The sequence below is a fragment of the Eptesicus fuscus genome, chromosome 1, assembly GCF_027574615.1.
Source record: "Eptesicus fuscus isolate TK198812 chromosome 1, DD_ASM_mEF_20220401, whole genome shotgun sequence".
Lineage (NCBI taxonomy): Eukaryota > Metazoa > Chordata > Mammalia > Chiroptera > Vespertilionidae > Eptesicus > Eptesicus fuscus.
The window spans coordinates 99,610,728-99,630,145 of record NC_072473.1 but is presented as its reverse complement, the minus strand read 5'-3'; positions in this window follow the sequence as shown (position 1 = coordinate 99,630,145).

The window sequence follows — 19,418 nt, the reverse complement described above, 5'->3', positions numbered from 1 at the left end:
TCCTATATAATAAAAGAGTAGTATGGAAATCAACCAATGGCTGAATGTCCAGTGCTATTACACACACTGACCACCAGGGGGCAGATGCTTAATGCAGGAGCTGTTCCCACCCCACAGGCCCCATTGCTTGATCAGGGACTGCCTGCCGATTTCTTGGTGCCTCCCCCTGGCGGGCAGGCTCCGATTATCCAATGGGGAACAAGGAACCGGTGGTAGGTGGCAGCTGGCCTCTAGTTTATTCATAAAGATGTGTGTACCCCTATGTTCATTGCAGCATTATTCATGGTAGCCAAGATGTGGAAACAAAGTGTCCTTCAATAGATTATTGGATAAAGAAGACAATGGAATACTACTCTACTCAGAAGAAAATATGAAATACTGCCATTTATGACAACATGGATGGATCTTGAGAATATAATGCTAAAGAGTCAAAAAAAAAGGCAAGAATAACAATTTTACTCGTATAATAAGTGGGATATAAAATTAAATCAACAAGTGAACAAATAAGGAAAACAAACAAAAATGCATAGGCACAAACAACAGTATGATGGTTAACCGAGTGACTGGGGGTGGGGGAGAGGTTGTAAAGTTGGTCAAATATATGGTAATGGAAGGAGATTTGACTTTGGGTGGTGAACACACAAAGGAATATACACATGATATATTACAGAATTGTACACTTGAAACCTATATAATTTTATTAACCAATGTCACCCCAATAAATCTGATTAAAAAAGAATTCATGCAAACAGACCTAGTAGATGTATCTTGGTGAGATGACAGATATTGGGGAATTTACCAGGGAATAGTTTTTATTTTACTGAGAAGCAACAGGCCACTAAGTATATTTAGAGTAAGGAGAGAAGTGGCAGAAATTTGAGGAGAGTAGAATTAGTCTGAATTAGCCACATTTTAGAATTTATGTAAAGGGATAAATAACTAATCAGGAAAACAAAAGGATTGATAGAAAATGAAGGCCCAGCATCTGTAGCATCTGACAGTCCAAAAGCCATATACCAGCAGGTCCTCATTACCATGTGACTGCTAGCATGCTAGCTGAATTATATGAGTTTTAGTATCTTTTTTTAAATTAAATTTTATTGGGATGACATTAGTCAACATGAACATATAGGTTTCATGCGTGGATTATTACTGTATTTTCCAGTGTATAAGACAACTTTTAACCCAGGAAAATCTTCTCAAAAGTCGGGGGTCGTCTTAAATGCTGGGTGTCGTCTTATAGGGAGGGTGCTGAAACTTCCGAGCCGGACTGGAGAATCTGCACTCGCCACATACGGTGGGGGGAGCTCAAAAACGGCCGCACTCCATTCATTTCAATGGAGCCGGACGGAGACCGCAAGTGTCTCTGGTCGGCTCCTTTTTGTGCCGCATATGGTCTCCATCAGGCTCCATTGAAATGAATGGAGTGCAGCTGGGTGATTGCCGCATAAGGCGGCGATGTGGCCGTGGCCATTTTTGAGCTCCACCCCTCCCCCCCCCACTGTATGCGGTGACCATATGAAAGCAGCAAGGGTGGCACTGTACAAGTACGGTAGAAGAAAATCCACTCACCAGGATTTGTGGAAAGAAGTGACTTAACGCAGTCCCGATGACAAGGTGAGGGGGCTCCTCACCGGGAAGGTGTAAGTGAAGGGTGGAGCAAGCTGCAGGTGTCTGGGATGCCCAGGGTATGGAAAAAAGAGATAGCGCTGTGCCCAGAAAAACATGCCTCTTTCACCCTTCTGGCTCGCCCTTGTATCCTGTTACCATACCTCCTTCTCTGCCTCTCAGATCTCGCTCCTGAGGACTGCAGTGAAGCGGCGTTGCTAACTCACCAGGGACTTGCCTGGAACTTGCGCTCTCTCTCTATTGTTTGTTATCTTCCTCCTATCATCATCAGTTCCAGTTTGGTTGGCAGCTTAGAAAACAAACAGCATGGCAGCTCCCATGGGTTTATTGTCTTATCCTTCCTTTCAGCTTTAGAGTGAATTAGGAAAAGTTTAATCCACTTGCACTGTTTTATGTTTACATGTTTGATGACAAACAACCTTATTTTTATAAGTGACAGTTTTCCTGCTAAGTACCTGCATGTCATAAGCATTTGAATTAAAATTACCATATTGAAATCAAATCTGATGTTTTTTTTTTAATTTTTATTTGGTGTGCATTGGAAGAGGGGTAGTCTTATACAGTGAGTATATCTCAAACTCTATATTTTAACTGGAAAAGTTGGGGGTTGTCTTATATGCCCAGTTGTCTTATACGCCGGAAAATACAGTAATTTTCAAAATCTGTATATAGCACCATGTGTCCACCACCCAAAGTCAAATCTTCTCCAGTCAGCTCATATTAGGACTCCTTTCTTCCCCCACCCTTCTCATTCTGGCAACCACCACACTGCTGTTTGTGTTCATAAGTTTCAGTTTTATATTCCACATATGAGTAAAATCACATAGTTCTTAGCTTTTTCTGTCTGAATTATTTCACTTCGCATAATGTTCTCAAGGTCCATCCATGTTGTAAATGATGCTATTTCATCTTTTCTTATGGCCATGTAGTACTCCATTGTAATCCTATATAATAAAGATATAATATGCAAATAGTTGTTATGCAGTGAAGTGTAACAACCGACCACATAACGACCAGATCACAGATCAGCTATGAGGGTGGGGCATTGAGCTACAAGCAGGCGGCTGAGAGCTACAGGAGGGGGCAGGGCAGCAAACTATGAGGGAGGCGGGGAGAGGGGGATCAAAGAGAGTTACAGGAGGGCGGGTCAGTGGGCAGAGAGCTACAGGAGGGTGGCAGTGAGCTACTGGCTACAAGCAGGCGGTGGAGAGCTACAGGAGGGGGCGGGGCAGTAAGCTATGAGGGGGTTGGAGGAGGGGGGAGGGGAACTACAGGAGGGCAGGGGCAGCAGGCGGAGAGCTACTGGAGGGTGGCAGTGAGCTACTGGTGAGCTACTGGCGCAGGGATTAATGTGCAGGGCTACTAGTTAATAATAATATCTATCTCACAGGGCTGTACCAAATATTATTTTAACAATAACTTCCCTGATATTGAAAGTAAAAGAGTAGACAACTTAACCTATATGGAGAAAGGTACAAATCTATTCCTTTCATTTCAGCATATAGATGAAGGTATAACTACAGAAATACTAAATTCTGGACTTTTCAACTCTATGAACTAGTGTTGTTTGTTGTTGTTTTTTCTTTCTTTCTTACTGTAGTTAAAGTTAGTTTTTTGTCTTAATCTATGACCCAACCTGCATGTCTATTTGCATATCTCCATGTACAGGACAAACTATACCATAGTGAATGTCCATGGACATGTCCTCATTTGCAGGCACTTGAGGTTTGGTTATTAGTGACAAAATTTTTCCATCTTGCTCAGCAGCTTTTTAAAGTGCTGTGTGATGGTGACTAGGAGCCATGGCACTGGGCAAGGTCATCATTAGGATACACTTCCTGTGGTCACTCCAGGCCACAGGACTCTCTACTATGATCTGACCTAAACAGATAGACTTCTATGCAGACTCGTGTCACTGAGAATGACTCCTGGGTGTACTCAAGCCATTGGCCACTCAGCATGACTCTGCCAGGGCACATATGACAGCAACAGGTAGTTGCTAGCTCGATCTCATGTCCCATGTGTCCCCACAAAGAGAATCTCCTCATACTGGCCCAAGATAGTGCATACAAAGTCACACAACTTGTTCCCCTAGCTTTGCCAAAAATGTGTTTAAAGGCCAGATCCTCTGAGTATCCTCAACCATTTACAAAGTAACTGTCCCATCCAGCAAGTGCCCTGCTGCCTGGATTAAGCTTCTAGGAACCTAGTGTCAGGGGTGAGAAATAGGGAGAATTTGAGAATTGGACGAAAAACAGAAACATCCTCCCCATTCTGTTTTCTAATTTAATCTGTTTTGGACTGGACCAGAGAGGGCCTGGATGGTTGATAGTGAGCAGATTAAAGACATGGGTTTGCATTCAGTTCTAAGGACACTACCTTCTGTCCCTGAAAGTTCCTACAATGACAAACAAAAAGCACACTAGAGAGTACACATGACAGATTCAAATGCCACTGTCCTTTTATGGAATTTTTTTATATCCTTACTTCTGTTCTTATCTTCATTATCTGGTTTTCACTTTTTATATTCTTTTTTTTAAAACATATATCTCTTTCTTACTTTTTTAATTATATTTTTACTAGAGGCCTGATGCACGAAATTCGTGCAAGGAGCTTGGCTTTGTCCAGAAGGTTGTCTAGTCTAATTAGCATATTACACTTTTTATTATTATAGATTGATTTTAGAGAGGAAGGGAGAGGGAGAGAGAGAGAAACATTACTGATGAGAGAAAATCATTGATTGGCTGCCTCCTGCATGTCCCCTACTGGGGTTCAAGCCTGCAACTCAGGCATGTGCCCTTGACCTGAATCCAACGTGGGACCTTTCAGTCCTCAGGCCAATGTTCTATCCACTGAGCCAAACCAGCTAGGGCTCATTTTCTATATTTTTTTAATGCATGACTATTTTATTATGTTTTAGCTTTTCTCTTTCTCCCCTAATATAAGCATTTTGTTCTATAAATTTCTCTCTAACTTCATAATGGCATTTCACTGATTTTGACATGTAATTATTTGTTTAGTCATAATTATAGTCTCATTTTCATTACTATATGCTTTTTACCCAGTTACATATAGAATTACATTATCATTGTGAAAAATGTAGGATTTCAATTAGCTTTTTATTTGATTTCAAATTTAATTTAATGTTCAGAGAATGCTGTCTGCATACTTCCTACTATTTTAATTTGTCCAGACTTGACTTAGTATGTAGGCATGTTTCATATTTGAAACTGGGTCAAAGCTTAATTATATGTCTATTAGAGCAACATATTAATATAAGTTTAAATAATCTATATATTTTGCTTTCCATACCCCTTTTATTCCATGCTTTAAAAATATTTTTCACTCCCTGTTCTGTCAGTTATAAATAGAGACTAATGTAAATACCTCCTAGTATTTTTTATTTTCTTGTTTTGAGCAATATTGTAAGTTGCATACAAGTTTAGACAATTTGTAGTATTTTCCTGGTGAATATAATTTATATCTGTGTGTGTGTGTGTGTGTGTGTGTGTGTGTGTGTGTGTATGTGTGTTCTACTGTCCCTCTTTGTTTCTATTAATGATATTTACCTTAAAGTTTCTTTTCTGTAAGAGTAATAATGAGCATCTAAAATGTCCTTGTCCATGATTTCTCCTGTATGTTCAGATTCTTCAGGCATATATTACACACAAGCACATACAAATAAAGATGTATGTACATTTCAAATTCCATTCTAATAATCTACTATACTTTTGTATAAGATAGTATAGTTTACTTATATGAATAGCTATTCATGATAGTTAATTAAACCCCACTATAATGCAATCAGATATTGAAAAGTATATGAATTGCCTGAGATGAGCATGTTATTCAGAGCTCAATGTTACACTCAAGCATGAATAGTGGTATGAGAGGTGTGGGAATTCTGGGTCAAGTTACTGTCTAGGCCAGTAGCATTGATTCCATTGATTTACGGGTACATCATTGACTGACCCCTTTGATTGGTGCCCAATTGATTATTTGAATCTTGGGTGGTTTGGCCAAGAGAATACTGGAGCCTACACATAACTTCTTATTATTTTACTGTCCCAAAGTATCCCCCATAAAAAATTACACAATGAAAATATGTTATATATTTATGTTTTAATAAATTATAATTTAATAAAAATATAATAACTCACAAGAGCAGTGTTAACAACCATTCTGAAAATTTAAGGAAAGCAAAGTTAAACACAATGGAGCATAAGTCCAAATAAAAAGATTGCAAAAATGAGCAAAACATTACACTTAATTAAATACACCATGCCTTGCCTATTATATTGGGGGGGGGAGGATTAAATTTTGGCAACATATAGGTTTTGGAGAGACATCTTCATACATTCTTGGTTAATATGCCACCTGGGATAAATCTTCTGAAGGAAATTCACATATATGTGTATATGAATATATGTGATATGTATTTATTTATTACTATTACTTATAAATATTTTCTATTTTCAGCAAGCCCACTTTCAGGATCTATAACCAAAATAGTAAAGAGTAATCAGCCTCAGTCCAGGAAAATCAGTCAATGAAAGAGTAACTCCAGGAAAAAACTATTGGTGACCAAGTCACTCTAGGGGAAACAAGTGGATGACGGTGTCAGTCAGCGGCAGAAATAACTGATAATGGAGATGACTGAAATCCCCCAGATGAGTGAAAATAGCCGATGAGCAAATCACTCCAACAAAACAGTTAATAATGATATGGCAGGCAGTTAATGGTCACTTGAGTCTGTGGAAAACAGCTGATGTGCCAGTCAGTCCATAAAAACAATGATTGAGTCAGTCCAGGGAAGACTTGAAAAAAGACCCAGTCAGGTCTTGGTGAATAAGTCTATGATGACCTAGTCAGTCCTGGATTAAACAAGTCAGTGAAGAAGCCAATGGAGGGCAAACAAGTTAATGACCCAGTCAGCCAGAAGACTAAGTCATCCCAGCAAAACAAGTTGATGACTGGGTTAGTCAGGCAAAACTAGTCCATTACTAAGTCAGGCAGGCAAAACATGTCAATAATCAAGCCAGGTAGGCAAAACAAGTCAATGACCGAGCCAGACAGCTAAGGTGTTGAGATTTCATTCCTGGAAATTATGTTGTAAGCAAAAGTTGTACATTTGGTTTTCATCAACATTTTCCTTCCATTTTAGTAAATACTTTATGTGGAATGTCTATAACTTCTGTTTTTATAAGGTATTTCACATATTTGGATATACACTGAGTGGCCAGATTATTATGACCACCTGACGTTTGTAGGCAAATTAGCCGTACACTGCATCATATGGGATAGCAAGCCCAAGGCCTGTTCAAACACCTTTGCTGTCTGCAGTTACCAAGATAAAACATCTCCAATTCGCACAGGAATACAAGTATTGGACAGTCGAGCATTAGATAAAAGTCATGTGGTCCGATGAATCACGTTTCCAGGTGTATCATGCAGATGGCAGAGTGAGAATTTCGCGGAAACAGCATGAAAGCATGTACCCCACATGCATGAGTACAACCCTTCAAGCTGGTGGGAGCAGTGTTATGGTTTGGGGCATGTTTTCCTGGAATGATTTGGGCCCTTTAATTCATGTGGAACAAAGTCTGAATAGCACAACATACCTAAGTATTGTTGCTGATCCAGTTCATCCTATCAGGTTGATGGCATATCCCAATGGAGATGGCTTCTTCCAATAAGACAATGTGCCATGGCACAGTGCTCGTATTGTGCAGGAGTGGTTTCAAGAACATGAGGGAGACTTTACCTTGCTTAGGTGGTCCCCACAATCACCAGATCTCAATCCAACTGAGCATTTGTGGGACGAAGTTAAAAGAGCCATCAGGCAGGTGGTTCCACAACCATCAAATCTCACAGAACTGGACAGTGCTATTCATCAGGCATGGTGTCATATTCCTCGCATCACCTTTCAACATCTCCTGGAGTCAATGCCAAGAAGAATCGTCGCAGTATTGAAGGCAAAAGGTGGCCCAATGAAGTACTGATGGGGTGGTCATAATAATCTGGCCACTCAGTGTATATGATAAATATAGCTGCTTTGGAAGATAATCTAGAAATTATATCGTCAGCTTGTAATTTATGTCTAGAACATAGAGCTTCCTTTTGACGAGTTCTACAGCTTCTTAAAATGATAGTTATTATGTGCTCATTTAGGAATATGTATTCATGTTTATGTTTCTGTTTGTTCCAGAAAAGTAAGGTATGTGATTTACTTCTCGGTTGAACTTTGCCATCAGTCTTTCTTCTTACATAACCCCTCCCCACCTCACTTCCCAATATGATAGGCAAGGAATAGTATAATTAATTGTAATATTTTGCTCATTTTTGCAATCTGTTTATTTGGAATTATGCTCCATTGTATTTAATTTTTCTTTCCTTTAATTTTCAGAGTGCTTGTTAACACTGCTCTTGGCATGAGTTATTGTACTTTTATTAAATTATAATTTATTGAAACATAAATATACAATATATTTCCACTACATAAGTTTTTATGGGGCATACTTTGGGATAGTAAAATAACAGGAAGTTGTGTCTGGCACAAGGATTGGATAAATTATAGGTATTTTACTGTAGTAGTCATTGTAATCATATAAAAATATAAAATATATTTGATGTGTTTTTTTTTTCTTTTTTTATATTGCCACAGAGTATGAGGTAGCCAAAGCTACTAGAAGTTCCTTTAGGATAGTGGGACAATTCAAAGACGGCACAGAGAAAAGGCTGAGTTAATATCCCTGCTGTTCCAGCCAGATTTCAATGACACTGGAGGATGTAAGTTGTCTTGCTATGGGAAGAATGTAAATGTATACTGTTTATGGTAAAAGAAATCCCTTTCAAGCTATAGCAACCCTTAAATAAACCAATATAATGGACATACTAACAAATTAAAGAAAGACTACATTTGATATGATCAGACAAATGTAAAGTTTACAAAAGATAACTGAAGCATATGATGTCCAATGATTAAATACAAAACTGAACCAGTACTGCTAAATGTGATTGGCAAATTCAAATTATCCCAGAGAGAAACTTAATAAAGTAGTAAAATGGAGCAGCAGGAGTGCCTAGAACTCTGGACATATTGGAAACACCTACATCTGTAAGATAGTATCAAAGAGAAATGACTGATGGAGCAGTGGGTCTATCTATGTGTGCTCACTATCATTATTAGTCATGGCAGGATTCAGGTGCAAATTGAGTCAGATAATAAAAGTCCAATATTTTTCTGAAGCTCTCTCAAAACATTACAGATGCCACACTGTTATCTCCCTTCCATTAGATGGTTGTCATTACAATGATTTTAATATAATTTTTCCATTCTCAACTCATCTAAGAATCCCATAAAGAATTAGAACATGACTCTACTGTTATAGCAATTAAACTGAGTCAAGATAATTGCTGATCAATAGAATACTGAAATTTCTCTATATACACATTATTTTTAATCAAATGTTCTTCTTTTGAATTCCCAGCTTTTATTTGTTTAGTTTCTGCAGTGAGTATTTAAAAATGTATTTTGTCTTTATTCAGTAATTTGTTAGATTAACCTAGATATCAGTTTTGAGCTAAAATCAAGAGTTGTTGAACTAAAGGTTTCTAGGAACTCCTAGGGACAATGCATGTTCCAATGTAGTACAAGTAACCCAAAGATACAATCTTAAAGAGACTCGCTTCCCTTTTTCTCTTTATTAATTAATAAAGAGCTCTCGAGTCTAACAATAGTGTTAAGAGCAATTCTGGGCAACCAGGAGCCTTCCAATTCAGCTTCCCCTTGGTGATGCTGAAACCTTCCCAACACTCTTTATATTGTCAGAAATCATCTGTGCAGTTCCTAAATAGAGAGGGAACTGTGGTACACCTAAGGAGAGTTATCTTTACTCCAGAAATGTTTTCCTTAGTGAAGATGGAAGACAGCACAAGCTATAAGATCTCCCCATTCTCTTCCAGATTTAGCATCAATTCATTTTATGCCTACTAGGCAAGGGCTTTAATTATCGAATAACTAATATCTGGATGTTTATGATGTGCTAAGTGATGTTTCAAAGAGATTATTTCATTAAATCCTTATTAAAAAGTCACTGAAATAAGAGCGAAATAATCCTGAGAATTTGTGTTTTTTTTTAAATCTCCCCCCCTCACACACACACACACACACACACACACACACACACACACACAAACAAACCTGATACTAATAATGAATAACTAATAACTTGTCACAGGTTATCATTAGTAACCCAGTTTTATCTAAAATAAGACCCTTCCTTCTTTTCCAGGATATTCCCAAACATGCATGTTACTGAACCTGCTCTAATACTGATTAAGTCCCCCTGTCTCCAGACCTCTTCTAAATCCACAACTGAGAAACTTTGGTCCCTTATCACCACAACTAGTACACTGGACCTACCACCATATTTATGATATCAGAAATTCATTCACATATATTTTATTGTTTAAAGTATTACATATATCTCCTTTTTCCATGATTGACCCCCACCAGCCACTCCCACCCCCAAGGGTAAACCCCCACTGCCCCAGTGTCTGTGTCCATTGGTTGTGCTAATATGCATGCATACACGTCCTTTGGTGGATCTCTAACCCACCTGCTTCCCTGCCTTCTCTCTGAGGTTGCACAATCTTTTCAGTGCTACCTTGTCTCTGGATCTACTTTTGTTCATCAGTTTATGTTGATCATTATATCCCACATATGAGTGAGATCATGTGATATTTATCTTTCTCCAACTGGCTTATTTCATTTAGCATAATGCTCTCCAGTTCCATCCATGCTGTTGCAAATGGTAAAAGTTCCTTCTGTTTTATAGCAGCATTAGAGGCTCAGTGAATCAAAATTCATGCACTGGGGAGGGGGGGCGTCCCCCAGCCTGGCCTGTCTTACAGTCTAGGAGCCCTCAAGGGATGTCCTCTGCAGGAGGCAACTGGGCCAATCATAGGAATGTGCCACCCTCATCACCCCGGTGCTGCTGCTGCCTCTGGCCTCCCACTGCAGGAGGTGACCAGGCCAATCAGGGGAAGGCACCACACCCATCACTCTGTTGCTGCTGCCACTGCCGGCCGCCGCAGCTGCCTGCCCTCAGAGCTCGCAGCCACCGCAACTTTGTCTGGAAGGATGTCTGGTCTATCCAGTCTAATTAGCATATTACACTTTTATTAGTATAGATAGTATTCCATTGTGTAGTTGTACCACCGTTTTCTAATCCACTCATGTACTGAGAGGAACTTAGGTTGTTTCCAAATCTTAGCTATGGAGAATTGTGCTGCTATGAACATAGGAGTGCATATCCTTTCTGATTGGTGTTTCTGTTTTCTTGGGATATAGTCCTAGAAATGGGATTACTGGGTCAAATGGGAGTTCCATTTTTAACTTTTTGAGGAAACTCCGTACTGTTTTCCACAGTGGTTGCACTAGTCTGAGTTCCCTGTAAATGTTGGAGTTTAAAACCTTATCAGAGATAACATTGGCAAATATGTTCTCCCATGCAGTGGGCTTTCTTGTTGTTTTGTTGATAGTTTCTTTTGCTGTGTAGAAGCTTTTTATTTTGATGTAGTCCCATTTGTTTATTTTATCCTTCATTTCCTTTGCCCTAGGAGCTATATCAGTAAAGATATTGCTATGACAAATGTCTGCTATTTTGCTGCCTATAGCTTCTTCTAAGATTTTTATGGTTTCCTGCCTTATGTTTAAGTCCATTATCCATTTTGAGTTTATTTCTGTGTATGGTATAAGTTTGTGGTCTAGTTTCATTTTTTTGCATGTATCTGTCTAATTTTCCCAACTTTATTTATTGAAGAGACTGTCTTGACTCCATTGTATGCTCTTGCCTCCCTTGTCAAATACTAATTGAGCATAATGGCTTGGGTCTATTTTTGGGTTCTCTGTTCTGTTCCATTTGTCTATATGTCTGTTCTTGTGCCAGTACCAGGCAGTTTTGAGAACCATTACTTTGTAATATAGCTTGATATCTGGTATTGTGATCCCTTCAACTTTGGTCTTCTCAGGATTGCATTGGCTATTTGGGGTCTTTTTTTATTCCAGATGAATTTTTGGAGTGTTTGTCCTAGGTCTGTGAAATATGCCATTGCTATTTTAATGGGTATTACATTGAATGTATAGATTGTTTTGGGTAGTATGTACATTTTAATGATGTTGATTCTACCAGTCCATGAACACGGTATGTTCTTCCATTTGTTTATGTATTCCTCTATCTCTTTTTTTCAAAGCACTGTAGTTTTTCACGTACAGGTCTTTTACCTCCTTAGTTACGTTTATTCCTAAGTATCTTAATTTTGTTGTTGTTGTTGCAATGGTAAATGGGATTTTTTTAGTTTCTCTTTCTGTGGGTTCATTATTGGTTTATAAAAAAGCCATAGATTTCTGGGTGTTAATTTTGTATCCTGCTACATTGCTAAATTCATTTATTAAGTCTAGTAGTTTTTTGATGCAATCTTTGGGGTTTTCTATGCAAAGTATCATGTCATCTGTGAATAAGGACAGTTTTACTTTGTGTTTTCCAATTTAGATGCTTTTTATTTCTTCTTCTTGTCTAATCACTTTGGATAGTACTTCTACTACTATGTCAAACAGAAGTGGTGAAAGTGAGTATCCCTGTCTTGTTCCTGCTCTTAGGGTAAATGGTTTTAGTTTTTTTTCCATTGAGTATGATGTTGGCTGTAGGTTTGTCATATAAGGCTTTTATTATGTTGAGGTATGATCGCTCCATTCACACTTTGCTGAGAGTTTTTATCAAGAAAGGGTTTTGGATATTGTCAAATGCTTTTTCTGCATTGATTGATATGATTATGTGATTTTTCTCTCTAATTTGTTTATGTAGTGTATAACATTTGTTGATTTGTGGATATTGTACCATCCTTGCATCTCCAGACTAAATCCCACTTGGTCATGGTGTATGATCTTTCTAATGTAATGCTGGATCTGATTTGCTAGAATTTTGTTGAGGATTTTAGCATCTATGTTCATCAAGGATATTGGCCTGTAGTTCTCTTTCTTTGTGGTGTCTTTATCTGGTTTTGGGATTAGGGTAATGCTGGCTTCATAGAAAGTGCTTGGTAGTGTGCCTCCCTCTTGACTTTTTTGGAATAGTCTGAGGAGGATAGGTTATAGTTCTTTGAATGCTTGGTAGAACTAACTCCCCTGTAAAGCCGTATTGACAAGGGCTTTTGTTTGATGGAAGATTTTTGATTACTGCTTAAATTTCTTTGGTTGTTATTGGCCTATTCAGGTTTTTAGATTCTTTCTGCTTGAGTTTTGGAAACGTATTTTTCTAAGAATATGTCCATTTTATCTAGGTTGTCCAGTTTGTTGGAATAGAGTTGTTCATAGTATTTTTTTATAATCCTTTGTATGTTTGTGGGGTTGATTGTTACTTCAGCTCTTTCATTTCTTATTTTGTTTATTTGGGTCCTCTCTCTTTGCTTCTTGGTTATCTTGGCTAGAGGTTCATAAATCTTGTTTATCCTTTCAAAGAACTAGCTCTTGGTTTCATAGATCTTTTGTATTGTTTCTTTTGGTCTCTATGTCATTTATTTCCAGTCTGATTCCCAGATTTTTTTTGATAACCTTATAACTCAGCTCTTTGCCCCTATTTTATTCTAGATCAAATTAATCAGTTTTATACTTCCAAATTAATCTCCCTGAAGCAATACTTTGCTTACTCTGTTAAGGTTAAAAGCCAAACTCCTTATTACAATGTAAACCTAGAATTTGATCATTCCTTAAAGTACAGAGAAATCCAAAATTATACCAGTTTAAAATGAATAAGTTTATTTTTCTCTTACATAAAGTAAATTCATAGTTAAACACTCCATGAACAGTATGGTGACTTCAGAAAATCATCAGAATCATGGAGCTTTCCAACTCACTATCTGCCATCAAAACAAATGGTACATGTTTTCATGGTCTGAGTTGACTGCGAGAGCTACAGCCATCATATTCAAGTTTAGCCCTGCAAGAAAGAAAGGAGAAATGTATCTTTTCCCTTTCAAAGAGGCTTTAAAGAAGTACCACTTATCACTTCTATCTCAATAACAAAAATTTTGTCATATGGTAACAACAAGCTGAAAGATTGGTTTGGGTATGCAGGATTTTAGTTGTGGGGTGGTTTTCCCTGATAAAAAGCAATATTCTTGTTATTGAGGAAGAAGTTACAGAGTAATAATAGTAGACAACCAGCAGTCTCTACCCATATTTTATAGAAGTCTTCATGATTAGTCCTTGTCTACCAGTTCAAGTGATACCTTAGAATTTAGGAAAGCAGTTTCTAAAATAGTCACAAAGTTCTTAGAGTTGCTGGTATTAACCTGTTAAAAGAAAAAATGCTCAAAATGGATATTAAGTTCTTGAAAACAACATTCTCACCCTGCAATAGTAAATAATTCCCATGAGGAAGAAAAGGGATAAGTAAACGGAGATGAACATAGAGCTGCACACAAAGTCCCCCTGAACATTGTCCTCTACTGAGTTGAAATTGTGAGAGAACATCAGATGAATTGAGTGATGTATAAAGGCAGATACAGAAAAGTAGTCTACACCTGTACTAGTACTGAAGACAGACTGTAGAATAGTATTTAAATTTATATTCAGGGAGGCCTAGCCAGTTTGGCTCAGTGGATAGAGTGTTGGCCTGTGGATTAAAGGGTCCCGGGTTTGACTCTGGTCAAGAGCACATGCCCAGGTTGTGGCCTCAATCCCCAGTGGAGGTTTGCAGAAGGCAGTTGATCACTGATTCTCTCTAATCATGGATGTTTCTATCTCCCTCTCCCTTCCTCTCTGAAATCAATGAAAACTTATTTTTTAAAAAAATTATATTCAGGGAAATGGAATATAGAATGAATTAGATTTCTACTGCAAGCCTTCCCAAATTTGATCTTGTTTCTGTCATCTCAACAAAAACAATCTTCAGACAGAAAAAAGGGAAAGCATCTCTTTAAGAGGGGGTTAATGTCCAAACAAATAGAAGAGTTATAAGAGAAAATATAAGGTTATTTAATGATCTTTAATTTAAAAAGATATCACTTGTAGTCCTTAAAAATTTCACGCAACTTTCTGTAATTCAAGAATCCTTTGAATTCTTCCCCCCTTCTATTTTGGTGTATCCTTCACTATCATGGATTTGTCCACAACTACCAGCTTTACTATGGAATATTTTTGCTACTTAAAGATCCCCACATGGAACTCAATCATCACCAATTAGAAATTACAGATTTTTTATCTAGCAAAGAGGAATGGTTTGAGGAGTATTCATATTTATTGGTGAAAGAAAGTAAACCTACCAGTCTTAATCCTACCTCATTGTTTGTCACTTGGCCTAGAGACTCAAGATCTGTACACAATGAGGGATGTGCATCCAAAATCATGATTTATCTTTGGATGTTGATGTTAAACATCTTAGATTGGAGAGATATGATGGTATTAGAGTCATAAAAAAATTATGATAACAAACACTATTGTCAGAGTAATGATGGTAGCATGCTGTTGAGTGTGATTAACTCAGCACTCAGCCTGAGGTCCATTTAAAATGTGTAACAGTGGACACAAAGTTGAAGGCACCAGTAAGGAAAAACAATTCTTGAATCATCAGCAGTATAATGTAATAAATTAATTAAAATGTACAAATATAGTAAGATGAAATTAAGAACAATGTGTAGTATAGATAAGTGCTCAAATGTTAGCTATCATCATCACATGTATGAAGTAAAAGTCACTATGCTGTTTTTCAATATGATATTAGGGAATATACACATTGATATGTTTTTTAAAAATAATAATACAGAAAAAAGTAAATATATCTTCTAAATCTCTAAAAAAATTCAAATTTACATATAAGTGGACTTGTGCAGTTCAAACCCATGTTGTTCAAGGGTCAACTGTATTTTAGATCAGTTTTTGAGAATCCAGGTATGCAGAGTGCCAACTTAAGTTACACACAAATTTTTGAGGAATTTATAGGGGTCAGCCTTGTTCAAGGGTCAACTGTATATCTATTCCTTCAATCTTCTTAGCTACATAATTCAGATTCTCTATGTCTTTGTGTCTCTATTTGATCTAATAAAACTAAGACAGTTTCCCAAAAACTTTATATCAGATATTTCTTTTGTTTTTAGGAGTTTCTGCATTGTCTGTTTTCTGACTGTGGTGGGTTTTTTGTTTGTTTCTTATTGCTAGCTTCTTCAGTAGTGCATCTACCTATTCCTGGCTCCAAGTCCTAGAAGGTGGGAGTAGGGCAGGAAACAATTTATTCTACCTTCTGGGATCCAGTAATAGCATCTTCTTTCTTCTTTATCCCTCCAGACCAGGAGGTGAGTGGCATTTACCTTTTACTAATCTCTAGATTGCCTCACTATTCTGTTTAGGATCTCAGCTATTCTATGAATGGTATAACCAAATTCTTGCATTAAAATGTCTGTTTTAAATAATTATAATGGTTTCTTTTTGACTAATTAGGCTCTTTCTCTAAAATAAAGTTATATCTCTTTCCAGTGAAATTTTCAGGCAACTGTTGTCAGATCATATAAAAGCACAAATAAGTAGGAATTCACTGAGCTCAGAAAACAGGTTGTATGGACTGATTTGTGCCTGCTTGACAACAAATGCTTGTTTAACAAATACCAGTGTATTGGCAGAATTTGGTCCAAGATAAGCTTCCATTATAATTTGGAAATGTGGTTTTGAGGTGGTAGCTAACCCTGCCTTACTTTTAAATATTGCTGTTATTATTATCCACAAGAAAGAACCTAAGGGTTGCACATGAACAAATTGGCTTGAGTGGGTTGGAAAAGCAAGTTGTCAAAGCAAGAACACAGTGACAATGGAACAATACACTGACCTAGAACTTTTTTATTTTTCTCTGGATAGAAACATTGCCTGGGATAAGAATAAGCCTGAAAATGGGACCCAATGCCTTCAGCCGTGGATTGTAGAAGGACTCAGGCATGGAACAATTAAATTATTATATCTGCAAACTCCATCTAAGTTAACACTGTGATATCACCATCATAGGTTGATATAAACTTATTCTCCTGAACAAGACAGACAGTAGTCAAACTTGAGTGTGACCTGTTGTGTAGGTAATATTTTAAGTATATTGTGCTCAGATGTAGGTGTATGGACTGAAAGGAACAAAGTGGAATTACCCATAAAATAATACCCACACTGTGGAAGTTTTTTTAAATCCTATTGTATGCAGGACTACCAATATAATAAATAAATTTGTCGGGCCCCCTTGTTCAAAATTTAAGAACCTCAAAATGGTGATAGCAGAACATTAAATCAAGTGTGAGGTCCTTCTGAGTATGGATCCATATGGAACGGCCCAAGATACATGTCAATGAAGTCAGCCATGGTTGTATGAGAAACAAGCTGCTCTCTTGGATACAAGGATTTGCAAGATGGTGTTGGGGGAGGGGTTGTATAAGATTTACCTTTAGCTATGTTTTTTAAGATTTCAATACAAAATATAATAGAATTAGTCCAATTAGCTGAAGTTACAATGAAGTACATCTCATCTCAGGCTACCATAAGAAAGAACATTTTTCAAATTAAAGCCTATCAGCAATGAACCATTATGAAAGCAGTAAGCACTCTACCCTGTGTTCTTAGTCATAGCTTTGCATAAGAAATGCCATGGAGAATTTGTTTAGAAGAAAACACATTATTATCCCAGAACCATATTAAAAGAGCCAGGACCACAGGCAGCTACCTGAGATGTTAATCTATAAAGAATACCCTTAGGTATTAGAACATTACAGAAAATGTAAAGAGAGAGAAAAGTATGTGCTTACTAGAACTTGCCTAAGACAGCCTACTTTGTGTGGTTGAAGCAAATACTTTGGTGGTTGATTACACAATGGACATCCTTAAGTATCAATAGATGGTCACTCAAGATTTCTACGTAGGTGTAGAACCTAGATTAGTGGCATATGCAATTCTTGGATTATGACAATCTTTCTTGGGATAATAATTAGTCATCAGACATCCAATGGTCCACTAAATAAATGTTGAAGACATAGATATCAATTTTAAGGGATAAAAAATGTATTAGCCAGCTAAGGTTCCCAGTTGTCTCTCCTTGGCTTTCCCTAGGCCCTACCATAAAAGACTGTTTCAGTAGGTCTCCAATAGTTGACAGGAAGACATGATTTTAATAAGCTTGCCAAGGTTTATGATGGACAGAAGTGTTGTAAATCACTTCTGTAGGTATTTATCCAGACCCAGGAGAATTAGTTCTTTGGGATTTGGTAGAATGGTTCTAACTTGGTAGTTAGCTGGAAGAGAAGGGTTTCATAATTCCTTCCAAATGAAATGTTCATTGATATGACTAATCCACTATTGATTAATTGAAAGAAAACATGTGCTTCAATAAAAGTGGTACTATTTCCCAAATGTATTATGTGCATTTCTGTCTCTATGCTTTTCATCTGTCATTATCTAACTTTAAATTTCTGCTCCCTTGCCTTTTTCCTTTCACCCTCACACAAAGCTAACATCAACTACCACCTTGCCTTTCAAACTACCACAATTCTCACTGACTTCTGCCTAGGGACATGTGTGGTCTTCGTTATCTACAAAAATGTGTAGAAACCTTAGCCGACAGTAGCTTATACTATTACACCTTTATTTATATCTATGGCTTGTTATACCAACTATTTTGTGATCCTCTTAAGGAAAAGAAATGACTCTGACAGTGCCCTGGGTAGTGTAAGAGTTTGATAAATGCATAATTATTAATTATGTGGAGGTAGTTCAGTGTCATTTACTATACTGACTGGTTTTGGGAAAGTTCTCTGTTTCCTCATCTGATAAGCTGAGGTAACAATATTCACCTTACACAGTTATTGTAGTACTGATATAAGAAACTGAAAATAGCCTGGCTAGCATGGCTCAGTGGTTGAGCCTAGACCTATGAACCAGGAAGTCATGGTTCAATTCCCGGGCACGTGCCCTGATCTGGTTGCGAGCTTGATCTCCAGTAGGGTTGTGCAGGAGGCAGCCAATCAATGATTCTCTCTCATTATTGATGTTTCTATCTCTCTCTCCCTTTCTCTAAAATCAATAAAAATATATTTTAAAAAATAAAATGTAAATAGTGCTCCATGAATAGTAGTTGACCAATAAATGTAAAGTCCCTTTCTTCATTTCTTAAAACCTGGGTTTCAACAGCTGCTTTTTTCTCAGTGTTTATTTTTTAATAGCTCTTGGAAACTTTCACATGGTAATGTCAAATAATTGAGGAGCAAACAGAAGTTATTCTATTTGACTATAAATGGAAGTTTATGGTTGATCTACAACTTGTTCAGGATTGGTCTCTAGAGAAATTAGCAATCACAACCCAGGAATCCATTTCCCAATAACATATAATCTTCTTTAATTTGTCTGGGAAGTCTTTAAGATTTAGGTAGGTTTCTTTGTATAGCCACATTTATGTCAAGTTAATTTTAAACCAATGTAAAATTACTTTTATTGCAAGTGACAATTAATTTCACCCATATTCCTTATAATTTGACAATTCTTTTCTTTTTTCTGTGCTACTCTCTCCAGGGGCTAGCAAAATAGTCAGGGGATCTACTATTATAATATTAGAACATATATCTATCAGGATAGGCTAAGTTATGTGGTATCAATAGAGAACCTATAACCTCAGTGGCTAAAAGAAAAAAGGCTTATTAATAGTTCACACACCATATCCATCTTGGATTAGACTTGGGTGGGATGTAAGGGGGATTTGTCCTATATTATT